At 32.1% G+C, this 16,618-nt stretch overlaps 1 protein-coding gene across 2 annotated transcripts in view; it reads left to right on the top strand.

The window, feature by feature from the left end:
- Nucleotides 1-16,618, top strand: part of LOC140757957 (C3 and PZP-like alpha-2-macroglobulin domain-containing protein 8) — a 237,607-nt gene that overhangs the window by 124,501 nt on the left and 96,488 nt on the right. The gene's annotated exons all lie outside the window — the stretch shown is intronic.

Below are 16,618 nucleotides of genomic sequence, written 5' to 3'. Positions count from 1 at the left end.
AAATACAGTTTTTTCAGCCAGGATTAAACATTTAGGCTTTTGCAAAATGTTTGTTAGTTTCGCATAGATTGGACGGAATAATTGATTTACAGATCACTTTCAATACAATTTATTGGGTCCGGTACTCTCAACATTTTTGTTCTCATTTCGTAAATTTTCAATTTGAAATTATGATATTACACCAAATGGAATAGCTGTAGCGTTACTAACATCGCTACTGCAGTACATTTCATTAAAAAGGACATAACTTTGAATGTAGGTGAAACATAATTTAATGATATTCCTCTGGATCTTTTGGAATTTAAAACTTTCTTACAAATTGTAAAGAGCTGATTATTTAATTCTACATAAAAGTAACTTGGATGCTTTATCTATTAGTAAATACAATACTGAAACAGATAACTTACAGAGTGTACAAATAAAATTAGTGAAACTTTTTTAATATGGAATGAATTTTAGTAACCTAATTGTAAAGTAATACGATGATGAGGTAAAACATGCGAATGTTTATATTTGAAGATCAAAAGTTATCTTTTTGTCTTTTTAGTATTTTACTTATAATTTGCTTTTTTATTGCATCAGTATTATTATCAAAGTGAAGAAAATAATGGGTCAGTAATTTTTCGCATTTTTGTTATTCCTAAAATATGTATAAATAAACATGAACAGAGATGATGCAAAGCAACCAAGTTTTCTATAAAATATGTACAGTATTTGCAGTTTTTCTTTTGCTTGAGTTATTGCAGATTCGCCAAGTTGTCGTAAAGCTAGAACAACAGATAAGAGTACTTTAGGTTCCCAAGAAGCAATAAATTTTATAGCATATGCATGAAGTCCCAGTTACTGGATTCGAGTAGTTTCAGATTTTAATAGATGATAAAAATATAACATTTTAGTGGAATATGCATGAAGCCTTCTTAGTACTTATCGTAGAAAAGGTAGGTTAATGAAATTGAAGATAATAAATAAGCACAAGTTTACAAAGAATACTTACTAAATTCTGAGGAGACTAATCTAGAAATTGAGCACTAATGTAAGAGGTAAAAATGAATTTTCACTATCACTATACATAAAACTACAAGGATTACTTGTTTTAAAAAAATTGTTACAAAATATGTTCCTGGATTATTTATATAAATTTGAATATTTTTATGTAAAAATATATATCATTATACTATACATTCCAACATGCCCAAAGCTTGGCTAAAAAACATTCGGTTTAAACTATTGCGATATATAAACAAATAATAAAATTCTCATGTCACAATGTTAGTTACCGTACTCCTCCGAAACGGCTTTACCGATTTTCACCAAATGTTATATATATATTCAATAGGTCTGAAAATCGGCTACTATCTATTTTTCATACCCCTAAGTGATAAGGGTTGTTCACCGTTAACATTTTTTTATTTATATGGCAACACAACGTTTGCCGGATCAGCTAGTAAATAAATAATAAACAGAATATATACTGTTAAAGATCTGTCTAAGAATCCTAACAGCATTTCGTATAGTCCGTAAATTTCAGGTGTTTTGGACTAATATACTAGAAATACTTCAGGTATTTCTAATATCATAATTATGTCTGAAACTTTAGTCATTCTAGTGTTAAAGCTAGGTCGGAACCACGCAAGTTCAAGTCGTTAAATTTTTATCTCTAAAATTTATTTATGACAGACTGTGCACACCACAGCTCCATAGGTGTAGAAGCATAAGAATACGCGAATGATCCTTATATACAATACAACATAGATGAGGAAACTAGGAATATATTATTTAGAAGGCAACAATAATAATAATAAAAACTTGTACTATTGAAGATATACTGTACTGTAGTTACGATATAGCACGGAAATAAAATACATAATAAATATCAGATGGTGTCTTCAAGAATCATAAAAGCATTTCCAAAACTTTGGCCATTCCGGCTTCATGCTTCGGTTGGCAGCACTCAACTTTCCTTCAGTTTTCCTAATGTTTTAGTAATCTCGTATACATGCTTTGTGGAAGGAATAAGTTGCAATTTTATGCAACTCATGATATTCTCATAACATTTTAAGTTTTAGCATTTTATCAAGAATACTAAGGAAGAATGTAATTGTCAATAGGCTTTTGTATCTATGTTTTTCCGAAAAGGGAAATAATGAGCTTTTAGTTTTCATTTCTTTGTCAGTTCTCTTGAATCCTGTTTGCGTTTCTGTTCCGTGATAAGTCTATTATTTTTATTAAATTGTGCATTTATTATAAAATTTACAACATGACAAAAAATATTTCAAAAAAAATTACAACATGACAAATAATAGATAATGCTATAATAAACATTCATCAAATTTATATTACAGCGAAATTAATTATTGAATTCCACGTATTGAAATTCATATTGAATGGATCAGTTGATGAAATAGGCAATAAACTTAATGTGGGACGCTGTGTCAATAACAATTAATGTTTGAAACATTAAATTAAATATGCTGTGTATTAATTGCGGAAAATACCTGATAAAATAAGTCTATGTGATATTATATTTATTAACATTCTATGTATTGATTCATAAAAAATAGAATGAGATTTTACTTCTGACAAAAATGTTATTATTGCTAACAGGAATTTTTCCAAGGATAATATTTTTCTGGAAATAATTTTAAGAAGCTCAAGCGCTTGAGATACGCCTACGCTTAAGATTATTAAATGGATTATCAAGATAAGCTTTCATTTATAACGAGATCCGAGAGAAGATTAAATTATACCTTCACGTCTGTCCGTCACGTTAACTGAAATTACATCAAGCTCCCTGAATATTCGAATTTTTGTTTACGTAAGGGCTCACGCTTAAGAGCACGTCAGAATACCCCGTGGCTACGTTGCCGGCAATTTCACCAATTACAAGGAACGTAGCTTTACAACAAAAGCAATGTAGCCAGACACGACGACTTGTGTTACAGTAACATTGATTCATTTCTTTCAACGATAGAGTCCTCAGCATTATTATTAACTTAATATGATCCTACTAACACTTAATTGTAATTTTATTTATAACTACCAACTAAACTATGTGTGTGTGTTTATATGTTATTGATAGTAGGTAGTACCTAACATCGGTTATTCGGTGTTGTTTTTGTTCGAAGAGTTGTTACTATAATTCAACTATAGAACCGCCAACAAAGGTATCCAAAGGGTTATCAAGATTTACCTAATTTGATTTTAATCTTAATTTTCATAATAAATCATAGTATTATGTTTATTTACAAACCCAATTCAAACCGGAAGAGATGCTATCGCCACATTAAAGGAATCACTGCGTGGGTTCAGTAAATCAGAGTGTTAATAGCTCAAAGCGATAGGCAATCCCTTTCAAAGACCCGATTCAGGCCTAATGAATCATGATTGCAAGCCCGATAGTCGCGAACTGATTGCCGTGTCGATGAACGTTTTCGTAACTGAAACATTGCTATGCCTTAATTTGTTGAATATTCATGGAATTTACATGTCAAAAAGACAACAATTCAGGATAAAATTAATCTACAAAACTGTATTTAGTTAATTTGCGGCCTGAGAGCAATACAGAGATTTTTTACAGGAAAGCAATTTAACATTATATTAAACACAAGAATCCGACTGCTTAAAAAATATAGCTTATAGTTACTCCTACAATTTAGACGAATTCAACGATACATCTTAAACACCTTGAAGCCATTTGGACTGTAGGGCATGCAAAAGAAACGAACTTAGGCTCAAAATACCCTACGCAATCAGGTAAAAATCCTCTAAATTGTACTCCCTCCTACGTTACTTTAATACCACAACCTGTAGGATGATGTTTATCTAATATCAATTTCAAAGGCTTCAAAGACAGGAAAAGGGCCACCATAAATACTTTTAAAAGCATTATAATAACAGAAATTCCTTATTGCTTCGTCATACGCACACATATTTGGGAGCAAATTTACCTTCTAAAATCGAAAAGAGGAAAATACTGGAAAAGGTTAAAATTAAATTACATCAAATCAATTTTGTCGCGGAACACGAGGTACTAATGGCTGAAAGCGATTGCTAATTCCATCTAAAGAAATCCGATTTGCTTTCTGCAGTCGGATGTAACGAACCGTGCGTCAGCTGCGCACCTCGATGAAACAGAAGACTTGCTTATTTCCTCTTACAGTTTAACCATTTGCATTGGAACAGAACGTGGTTGAGTAAGTTTGAGATCTGCTCCAGAAATTCCGACTGATATAAAAATGGTTGGTTGTAAATATTTACGTCGTATTAGTGCGATATACGGTGCAGTTATAGTGTATTATATGATGTAGCAAAACATTTAATAATGATTTTGCATGTAACGAAAGAAAATAATTTAATGGTGATACAAAAAAAAATGAAATTAATAAGAAAAAGGAAATATTCCATCAGATTAAAAGGAGCATAGACAGATTTGATGGGCTTTTTTCTTATAATTGAAGTCTACATTATTTTGTTAACAAATTTAATAAAAACCTAAAAGAGTAGAAATAAAGGAGATAGATATAAATAAAGGAAATAAAGGAGATAATGTTTTAAAACATTTACTAGAAGGTAAATTTCTTTTAAATAAATTTCTTGGAATTAAGCTAAACGTTAATCGCAAGGTGCTAATGGCGGAAAGCGATTGCTAATTCCATCTAAACAAATCGAATTTGCCTTCTGTGCAGCTAAATGAACCGTGCACCGGCTTCGCTTCCTTATATGAAATGGAAGAATTATTTTAGCTGATCAAGGCTCGTTATGTGGTTGTTAGAATAAAAAACATAAGGATAGAATTTGGCTGAGTGTTACATCAAGTATAGTTGAACGAAACGCTGGTTAAAGAAAAAAATGTCGTAAGTAGGTTAGTTTACATCACGTGGGAAGAAAGAATAAACAGATTTTTTTTAGGTATTTGAAAAATATAATATGGTATGTATTGACCTTTATTATTCAGGTAGAAATAGTAAATTAATTATGGTTAATTATTTTTCAGAAAATTGCCCCTTTTATGTTTTGGGTAGTTATTAATAATATTTTACAATTATTTCGACTTAAATTGCCTCTTCCAGACACTTTAATAAAACTCTGCAGAATACACGAATAAGCAATTACCTCTCAGTACACCGTTTTTCCGCTCCAACCAATATTCCAGATAGTTGAGTCATAAAGAATCAAAAAACATTGTTCATGAGTGGAATAATATTCGACTCGCTCAATAATCTCATAGCTAATGTAATGAAAACACCGAACTTTCATGAGTCCGCATGCAATATTCACCCCTTTATTTCCCAGTTGGGTACGAGCAGTTGATGAGTTTGCAATGTAGTCTGCTTGCTTTGAGCGTTTCATCCATTAATATCCCAGTGCTGGGCACGGATCACTTTCTATCAATTGAGCGAATTCTACAATTTTGTGTATGAATTTGACCCAATACTGGTTGTATACCGTCTAGTCACTACCGCCCATGGACATCTCTAATTGACCTCAAGTAGGATTATAGACTTGTCTCCGGTTAGCTATTGATACATTGCTAATCCTAAAGATTAAGTTGGAAAGCGTATTGTGTCTCTGACTTACAGGATCTTTCTTCTGTTTTATTTCGCTCTGCTTTCGGTTTCTCTTATAGGATAGTACATATCTGTCTTTCTGACTCTTTCAGGTCATAAAAGAGTTTGCATAAAAAATACAAACAACACAGCAAGAGTTTGTACGATATAAAGTACACAGTATTTGAAATTCTTAAAAAATGCTCCTTACTTCATAAATATTTTCTGTTAAGTCCTTACAAGGGGCTAGGTAAAAGAGAAAATCCTTTTCGCCCCAATCCAATGGCTTCCTCTCAAGAAAAGTAAGTGGCTTTGAATGCGAACTCTGGTTGTTTGTGCGTCCGAACAAAGCCAATCTCAGATTTCTATGCAAAAGACTCCGCCCGAACAAAATATTACATAGTATATTGTTGCTTTGTGTTCATGGAGATTTTATATCCTCACTGAAGGAATACTGAGTAGCCAATTTAGAGTTTGTTGCTTTAAATACGATCTTAATAAAGTCAGACATCGAATAACTTTGCAAGTTAAAGGCCTTTCCGCTTCTTTAATTTTGCATATCCGTTTCAGTTTACAGTTTTTTTGCCCTTTATTCAGACTTTTATTTGTTCATAAGGTAAAACGAGTAGCTTTTTATATCTTACAATATGGAATTTTCTCTTTGGCGGTTATTTCTTTGGGGTTACCTCTTTTTTGTCCAACATTTATCTAATTTTAATTTTATTTCGTCAAAGATTTTTTAAAAGAGGATTTCTGACACAATAAATACAATTAATGTGGTTATAGACCAGTGCCGAAGCCTTTAAAAATGGTAAAAAATGAAAAAAAATCACAATAGAATGAAACCCATTGGAAAAGGAGGGGAATATGATCAAAATGAAAGGAAAAATAAATTACGGTCGATCCGAGTTCGGGAAGTGGGGGGGGTGAGTTTTTAAGGGTAAAAAATGGTTTATCTTGATTTCCGGCTAATCTACACGTTCTATGCGAAAAAGTTAAATGACAAAGTTTTAGGTAATAATAAGATCTACAACATTTGTATTTGCAATTTTTTCACATAACCTCAAAATTTGGGTGAAAAATTCAAAAAACCAAGTTTTTGGTTTTTTATTTATATCTTTTTCAAAAAAAAAAATTGTATACGAAATTTGGTGAAAACTTACCTTTTTATGTCCCAAATACACTGTAATTTATTTGATTAAAAATATTTATTTTTTCGCCTTATTTTCACTTAATATCAAAAAAGCATCCTAATTTTCAATCGAAAATTCTGACGTCAAAATATCAGCTTTTTTCAAAAAGTTTGGGGGCTTTTTGTTCGTTGAAATATCTACTTTCTGATGGTGTAAAAAAAATATACATTACTATAGGAAATGTTCTCAGAAAATGCAAAAAATTGAAAAAAAACCCAATTGTATTTATTGTCGATTCTCTTCTTGCTAGACTCCACTAAACGATTCAAAGCTGATTTTTTTATTTCATACACTTGCTTGTCATCTGACTTATTGCAGATTATACAAACAGATCCATCCATACTGATAATCTGAAAAGACAAAATTAAATTAATAATGCCTTCAAAGTTTTATCATGAGTATAACTAAATTTGTTTGTATAAAATAAACGAAATTACTATTTTTTATTCTTGTACTAAAATATCATTCAATTTTAATTTTTTAGGTTATGTTATGTTAAACATACTATTTATGAAAGAAAATATTACTATTTTTATTTTAAAGTTGATTAATATAGATTTAAATACAGATTGTATTTACCATGCTATGTAGATTCCAAACGATTTTTTGAATAAAGTAAATTTCTCACAATTCACTTAGAGTAACTGAGCCTGCACGTGTATTTTTAAAAACGATGTTGTACACTGCTCTGTATCTCGAATACTGGCTAACGGTTTTTACAGCTGCTACGAAATAGCAGGTATGTAGTAAGGCCCAGACCCTCCTAGGTCCGTCCCCACTTCTCTATGAAATAACTTACAATGGGCTAAAATTTACCGAAGGTCACTCAGGTATATAAATTATCTTAAAACAGCAGTAAATAGACATCTACAAATATTATTTAAATAAGATTCTACAACTTTTTCAAAATATTGTAGATGTCTTATTAAATATTAACTTATTTCTTTGTTAATTATTGAAGTATATTTTAATTTGCAACTTTTTCATTTATCAATAAAACATGAAATCTTACGTTTTTTGAGTAATTAAAGTATAAATTTTAATAAATACCTCAAAATTGTACATAATGATATAATTTTTTTTTTCGAATTTGGGTGTTTTTCAATTTTTTGCATTTTCTGAGAACATTTCCTATAGTAATGTATATTTTTTTTACACCATCAGAAAGTAGATATTTCAACGAACAAAAAGCCCCCAAACTTTTTGAAAAAAGCTGATATTTTGACGTCAGAATTTTCGATTGAAAATTAGGGTGCTTTTTTGATATTAAGTGAAAATAAGGCGAAAAAATAAATATTTTTAATCAAATAAATTACAGTGTATTTGGGACATAATAAGGTAAGTTTTCACCAAATTTCGTAAAAAAAAAAAAATTTGAATAAGATATAAATAAAAAACCAAAAACTTGGTTTTTTGAATTTTTCACCCAAATTTTGAGGTTATGTGAAAAAATTGCAAATACAAAAGTTGTAGATCTTTTTATTACCTACAACTTTGCCATTGAACTTTTTCGCATAGGACGTGTAGTTTAGCCGGAAATCAAGATAAACCATTTTTACCCTTAAAAACTCACCCCCTCCCACTTCCCGAACTCGGATCGACCGTAATTTATTTTTCCTTTCATTTTGATCATATTCCCCTCCTTTTCCAATGGGTTTCATTCTATTGTAATTTTTTTTGGTTTCAAAAATTATCGACCCTGGTCTATTAATAAAATATGGATTAATGATTTTGGCTCAAAATTTTGTTTTCCGAAAATACACAAACATGATATAATCAGTATTTTTTTTGCAAATCTAAAACTTCAATAAGTTTATTAAAAATATTTCATAAGAGTTAAATAAATTTGTGGCATGTAAAATTTTAAATTGCACTGTCGTCAACAATAATAAGTTAGTTTAATAGTAGATACCTTTGTATGAAGCAATGTTTTTGGTAAAGGTATTCAATTTATCAATCTCATAACTAAATTTACTCACTACCGAACTCGCACAATAACGCGATGTTTCAGCGTCAATAGATTTACTTTAGAGTATTTCCAACTTTCCTCCGACAAACACATTTGCCCTGCATTTGTCGTAACTTGGCACCGACACGTCTTAGTGAGCGAAATTTTTCATTTTGCGAAATGGCGTCACTCCAATGTCAATATCTTGAAACGTGCAAAATTGTATTTGCAATGCAAGGAGCAATCTTCATAAACTTATTTCAAATTGTGTCGCAAGATACAATAGAAATGTGTGCACTGTACAATTCAAAAAATAATTCATAATGTACAATTGAATACAGCAGAATTAAGCACGAAGTGAAAAAGATACAAATTATATGGCCTTTGTGAAGTCTAATAACACTTTTGATACCTTTAAAAATAATTTTCATAATTCATTCTTCTATGCTTAAATCCTAAGATACCACCCACAAATAATCATAACATTAATAAACATAAAATAATTGTAATGTTATTTAATATGTATACAATTTTTAGGAAAGGATATAATTATAAGTTAGTTAGTTATACATTATTATGTAAACCCTTTTCCCAGAGAGGGAAAAAACAAAAAATACATATAAAAAGGTTCATGTAAAAAAATATTTCTACGATAGGTATTCTTCAGAATAATTCAACCAAAACGCAGTTTTTTAAAACTAACCACGGTCGAATGCTTTTGCTATTGAATGCATTTTACTTGTATTTTATCAATTCAATTTGCATGAAAAGACTGTAAAAGCCCTTGCCAGTCATAGTTGCATCTCTCTAGGCTGAAAGCCAATTAAATACCACCTTTATGGTCTTTAGTATATAGACTATTATGGCAAGTTCAGAGAAATGAATATGTAGATCCCACAGTGAATATTCTCGTTCTAGTGGGCAGTTGATTCCTTCCTCTAATATTTTTTTTATGAAATATTAGTTTCAATATATTTTTATTTTTTCTGTTTTGTTTCCCTTTTATTTTAAGCGGTGTTGTTATTCTCTTCGCCTTCCCTATTATGAAACATTTAATTCTTTATAAGTACTAAAAATCTATTTGTCTTTTTTGTACAAATTTTACAGTAACAATTTGTGGAGCGTTTTTCTCGGATGGAAATAATCGCAGCGTAAAGGCGGCAACTACAACTAGAAACATGAAAATGTAGGTAAATGAACCTACATTTTCATGTTTCTACGGGTGCTGCTGCCTTGCCCACCACGGTGTTGAAAAAAGCGCTCCATAAATCCTCACACTACCTAGAATATAATTCTCCGAATACCACCAATAAACAGAGTTACAGGCCAGTCTATAAATCAAAATAGAAATTCCCAGTTCCATTTAATTATTTCGGATTCTATTGTATGCAGCATATTGTGTTCCCTATTAGGATTTTAGGCTTCAATATTGCGTTTCACGTGCGAATACTAAATGTGTTTGAGTTCTGGAAAACAAATTTTGATGTTTCATGTTACATGATGTGATTAACACGAAAATAGTATTATTTACGAAATATAATTATGCTCAAAGTATATGAACGAAATAATTGATATAGAGCGTCATCTTTGTCAACGAAAATCCGATTTGACTTATTCTTTCTTTGAATTGGGAGATTTCACCTGACGGCATTATCGCCACACTTAATAAGGCCTTATGAAATGAAATGAAATATATTTATTTTGTATAGGCCAACGGCGGCACTTACAAATTGTCAGTAACAATATTTTTCTTAAACTACTACCGAACACGACCTCTACTGAGAAGATCCGGGAAGAAACTCAGTGGGTTTGTCAATTTTTTTAAATAATTATCATATTTTTTCTTAAATGCCATCACTTTTACATATAACTAATAAAGCATTAGCTCCAGTATCTTGCTTTACATATTTTATACTAGGAGTTCCAGTTCTGTTTCTTGTCTGGTCTCATTGGTCTAGTAAGGGATACTTATTAGAATCTGTTTAACTCCTCGGAATTAACAACGCATTTTTTTGGCAAGTCTCAAGTGAAGTAAATTCGTTGCAGTCGATATAATTCGAACTTAATTCCTTGATTAAAATTCACGTTTAAAATTTCTTTTTTTAGATTTAAATAAGAAAAATACTTTTTCTGGTATGATTAAGATTAATAGTAGATGTCTCTTTATTTTATATCTTCTCTAGTTTAGTATTCACAAACGAAAATCTCTATATTAGCTTAAATGTACAACGAAAATCTGCTAAAATTAACCACATAAATTTAGCCGTACAATTTCAAAGTCAGGAGTTAATTTATGTTGCTCTAGCTTTACACGAACCTCTTAATTTCACCCGGTTTTGAGCGGTAAGTCACTCAACTTGTCATGCCCTGAGTTTTCAAAGAGTGCCTGAAAATTAGTAGTTTGAATCGAAATCGGCATGGACACCTTAAATGGTAGAATTTGTTTCTTCACTAGATCATTTTATCTCGCATTGTGGCGATGTGCAACAAATTGTGGACTATAATTGATTATAGTGATCCTAATCGAAGGAGTAGCTAGTGTGTGAATTATCAAAATCAAGACGATTTCTCCTAATTAAAGCAAAAACATAATTTCTCCACTCCAAAAGCTCCCACATAAGATATTTGAATAGTGACTTTAGAAATTAGAAAAATCTTACTATTTTTCTACCTTGTTCTTTAAAATTTCTTATGAATAAATGTAATATATTTTTGTCTCCATTTTCTTATATTTACTTGCAAGAAAAACTAACACGTCTCGAGTACAGCGCATAGACAGATCATTCACTACATGCGGTTTTATCTACTAGAGTATTTCCCCCAGGGAATGGTCTATTGATTGTTTCGTACGGAACCCGCATTCCTAACTGCCAATTTGCCGGTTCAATGTATTGCAAAATAGCTATCGTATGGCCAAGACTGCACATGTAGGTACAAGGCCGGGGGCATTTGGAATTTTTCCAATGCACTTCATTTTAAGTAGGCTTTTGGTTCATTAGCTATTAATGACTCCATTGTGGTTGGATTTCGGGGGCTAGACGAATAAAGAGGTATTCGTAGTAGTATACTACTGTATTCGTCTAGTGATTTAGTGGTACATTCAATCTTATTTTTGTTTTTAAGTTGTAAGACACTTATTTTTTACGTTTCTGATTACGCTTGACGATTAGATGAAATCGCTTCGTAATTTTTTACAAAAGAGTACAGTGTGCTTAACTACTGCTTGAATATAGAAATTGAGGAGAATTTGAGCGTCGTAATAATAATACAAAATAACGTATTTTTTAAAGTGCCTAAATATTTTGAAAGGTAGTAGCGCCATAGCCTGACGGGGTACCATCGCCATACGCATTTCGCTTAAAGGGTGCATGCCAGCAGACTTGCATATGAGACAGCAACATGCTTGGAATGGGCTTCAGGTAGAAACTGTTTCATATTTAGTATATCAGGTGGACTACAAGCTCGTAGCACTCCATTCATATAAAAATAAACCTATTTCGTGGGACTGATAATAAGGGATAAAACTGAACTGAAAATAAATATTTTCTTCCTAAAAAAATATACACCTCTATTTCGTTACACATTCTGTATAGGACACTAACCTAACTAGTATCTCTCGTATACTCAGCATCTGCATTGTTAATATAATTTATGTAATCAGGTCTCCAGAACTTCATACAAAATGCACATACGAGAACAAAGTTAAATATTACCCGCTATTTCAGTTTAAAGAATTTCAAATAGTTTCGCTTTGTATTTTAATTTAGGAGTTCGTTTTGTAAAGTTTATGTTGGATATATTTTATGTCAACGAATATCTAGCTAGTGAATTTTATATAGAATCTGGTTTTATATTTATCGATTACTAGGTTTTCTTATATAAATCTCAGGTATCTTAGATCTGTGAAGAAACTTAGGATTCCTAGTTGGAGACCATGGATCTAACTTTTGGTGATGAGTGAGCTGGCTAAAGTAATTTAGAAGACTAAACAATTGTTTTAAAAAGTAAATACCCGACTGCTTACAATATTGTCTATGTAACAATTACACCCCATTTGGGCTGCAGGGCGAAAGAAAACAAAGGGCAAAGAAAAAAACAAGAGAAGTAAGAAAAAAATAATATATATAATCCTAACGATAACCCTACGTAGTCAGATAAATAACGTGTCCTTAAGATAAAATGTAGATTGGAATTGGACCGATTGTTCTTTATTACAGTTCGCTCGACAATCGAATACCATTTGATTTTAAGAGGCCAACGGCATCTATGAACATTTGCGTCACTAGCAGAACTAAGAACTTATAGCTTGTTTTTTGTGCTTTTTGCACCTTTTTAGAAAATCCGAGAAATGCTTCGGAACGAACCGTGTAAAACTGTCTCCGAATACCTAAGAGAGAAACTCATTGGGGATTTAATATTGGAGAGGATTTCAACAGAAAGCTTGTAAAAGAAAAGGGTTGATAAAATTACATAAACATACATGTATAAAGTTGTTTTTATTAATCATTTAAAAATAATTGTGTTTTCCTAATGAAAAATATGTAGTTTGTATTTTATAGGACACTACAGGAATAATATAATTACAAGAACAAATTATTTATTTATTATATATTATTAGTTTAAGACAATAAAATTAATGACAAGTAAAAATCTTCTAAAAATGTACATACATGCCACCTAAGGTCCATTGTATGGTAAACGTTTATGTGACTAATACTTCAAACATTACTTTTAATCTGGCGCAAAGTTACCAGTGTTACAAGTTAAATTCGACGGTCCACTTGAATTTACAAAAGCGAGAAGAGAAATTTTGACGGGACTTTTCCAGGAATGTGGAGGAATTTAAAAAGAGCAATATGGGAGTGGGGTACGTGTACAAGAGAGCATAGAAGACTATACGATGAATACGTATTTAGAATAGTAAACAGACCTACTTCATTTTGTTAGCGCATTTTTCCACGATTTCCTTTGAACAAACTGAGTTCGGTGCAACGCGTTGATAAATTGGGCGATTAATCTACATGGAGGTAATTCCGACCCAAAGAAATGCTGGAAATTCCCTCCACTCCATTTGCAGAATGAGCACACAAGTGGATCTACTTGAATAGCTGTTTTACTACGTTTTATTGCCGCTTATGTACTAGAAGTAGCAAATGAGCATGCAGTCCACCTGATGTTACGAGTAGGTGCTTTTTGACCTCAATCATGGGATCTGAGGTTCAAATCTCAGGTACGCACGTCTAATTTTTTAAAGCTATGTGCTAATTTGAAATTAACTATTGTTTGTCACAACGGTGTATGAAAACATCATGTGGAAATATAAACGCCTGAGAATTCTTAAAAAAAGTTCTAACGAGCGGTACTAAGACTATGACCTATGTCCTTCTTACATTAGGAGGAAACCCTTTCCCAGCAATGGGATTGTGTTTAGTTAACGATGATGACGATTTTAAAAGGGGGAACTCTTTGTAGTTAAGCTGCAGAGGACGTACGTCAGAAGTAATTCTGACTTATAATAGTAGAGCAAAGCTGTGTTCTAGATAATTACGGGGAGGTATTACTTTGCGGAAATCCTTCTTGTAAAGTTAGCAGAACTACTTCATAAGGCCTTTCTTAACGATGTAAAGCGGACTTAACTTGAGGATGGTTTATTATGAAGTAAAATAAGCGTTTTGGTGATATGTACGGTGATGAATAATTTTTAAATGTTACCCGACCGTAGATGGTAATGTTTTTCGAGCGTACGAGTATATATGTATGTATGTAATGTAAGTATGTATGTATGGCTTAAGGGATTGTAACATACGAGGTTTTACTCAATTTGTGTAAACTGTGTGACATACGCTACATTTTTACACAGTCGGGTATTTTGTTTTAATAATTATTATTACTTCTTTCTTTATGGTAGACAGAACGCCGAAAGAAGCTGATTTTTTTGATATCATTATATTGATATGTTGTCATACACATTGGTAAAACTGTTGTAAATTTATTTTTGCATTAATTTTATGTATGCTCTGGAATAATTTATAAATGGTTTAATTGAAGTTACAAAAGAGATTTACTTTACATCGTGGGGAGTTGAAAAATTTTAATCTATTCAAGCTCGGCTGTCAGTCAAGTCACACTCGATCTTCGAGTAGTGGCGGAGCGAAGGGAACTCCAGCCCCTGCAAAAGTTTTAATTGAATCTACCTTACGGAGGCGATGGATACTTTTCTAATTATTTTAACAGTAAACAGGTTGTGGCGTCAAGAAGCAAGAGTAAACATGGAATACCGCAAACTTTGTTACATTGTTTCTACAAAGACAATACCGCCATGAGTTTACACTGTTTACTCAAAGTGTAAACTTAGATTTTTTGTAGAAAGTAAGATGAAATAATACAGGAGAATTTAATCCCATCAAGAAATAGAATGTACAGAAATGCAAGTCTTGCAAGGAAATTTCTCTACCACAAAAACTCAAAGTCAAAGTGTTGTGATCAAATGTTAAAACAAGTCGGGTAATTTATTCAGTATCCACTATCTATATATCTATATTAACACAAATTTTCATCTAATTAATAAAATTATTAACAACATTCTATAGCGACTGAGTACGTTGCCCCAGATTAATGTTGTGTTTAGTTATTATTTCGATGTACAGTCACGAGCATAAATATATGATTATGGGCAGATCAGCAAAAATCTGTGACACAATAACGAGTTCAATAATATATGCTGCACGAACGCAGCAATATCTGAAATTTATAGGCAGCAAAAGTATGTGATAATAACGTTGATCAAATAATTGTGACATATGTTATGACATGTTTTGTTATGACATACGAATATGTTTGAAGGTACGAGTAGTAAAACTTTTATTGGTTCAACTTTGAAAGCTTCACTACTTCACCTGTTTCTGCCTAATAACAGCAGTGTTTACCTCTGTTGTTCTGGTTTGAAGAGAGTCAAGCGAGTTACATTTACATCAAACATTTCCACTTAGTCCTCAGAGGAATCATCCTGTTGAGGATTGATTACAGAAGGTGATAGGACTCTCTGTAATTCGACTCCGGTGGCACAACCACCACACCTACTTCTGGTTAGTAACAACAGTGTCAAGCGCTACTGTGTTCTGGTTTGAAGGGTGTGGTAAGGGTGTGGTAATACTTATCTGAGGCGTTCCAACTCAATCCTCAGAGGTAGCAGCGGATATGTGGCCGACCTCAGGTACAGAGTGGAAGATGTCAGTGGACTGCTTGCTCATCTGCTACTCATATGTTATAAAAACACATATCCATAGGGCGTGGTGGCCGCCTCAGACGCAATTTTCATTTGAAACTTCAGTATCATAAAAGAAATGTTATATAATAAAGTAAATGGCAACCCTTTTAATTGAAATCATTTCCAATTTGTGAAAGTGATGATTACAATTAATATGATTTAAATAAAATTAATTACCGCTTGTGGAATTTTCGAGTTACGGGCGATTTATGCCTTGTTTTCGTTATTAAATATGAATGTGATTTAAATTTAAAGACATGCGAGAATTATTTAAATTAAATACAACAGTTTTCAATGGTGTACGAATTCTCCTTTTTTTATAATATATTGCAGTAGCAGACGAGCATGCAGTCCATCTTATGTTAACTGGCATCTGCCGCTCATGGACATCTGTAATCAACCCCAGATAGGATTAGATATTCCTACCTGAGGTTGGCCACAGATGCGCCGCTACCCCTGAGAACTAAGCTACTCGTAGAACTAGTGCCGCCAGAGTCGAACCACAAACGAATCTACCACCTTCAAAAGACCTACCTAATATTACTTGGCCAGATCGGTGTACTATTTGCTAAGCCTCTCTCATTTTAAGTAGAGACCCTTGCCCAGCAGTGGTATGGACAGTAACGAATAACTGACGAAAGTATAAATCCTACTCATTCTATGT

The sequence above is a fragment of the Epargyreus clarus genome, unplaced genomic scaffold (assembly GCF_041222505.1).
Source record: "Epargyreus clarus isolate Ecla_fem2 unplaced genomic scaffold, WU_Ecla_fem_2.2 ptg000005l, whole genome shotgun sequence".
NCBI classification, from domain to species: domain Eukaryota; kingdom Metazoa; phylum Arthropoda; class Insecta; order Lepidoptera; family Hesperiidae; genus Epargyreus; species Epargyreus clarus.
Note: the sequence above shows the minus strand (reverse complement) of the source record. Positions and strands in the feature narration are given on the sequence as shown.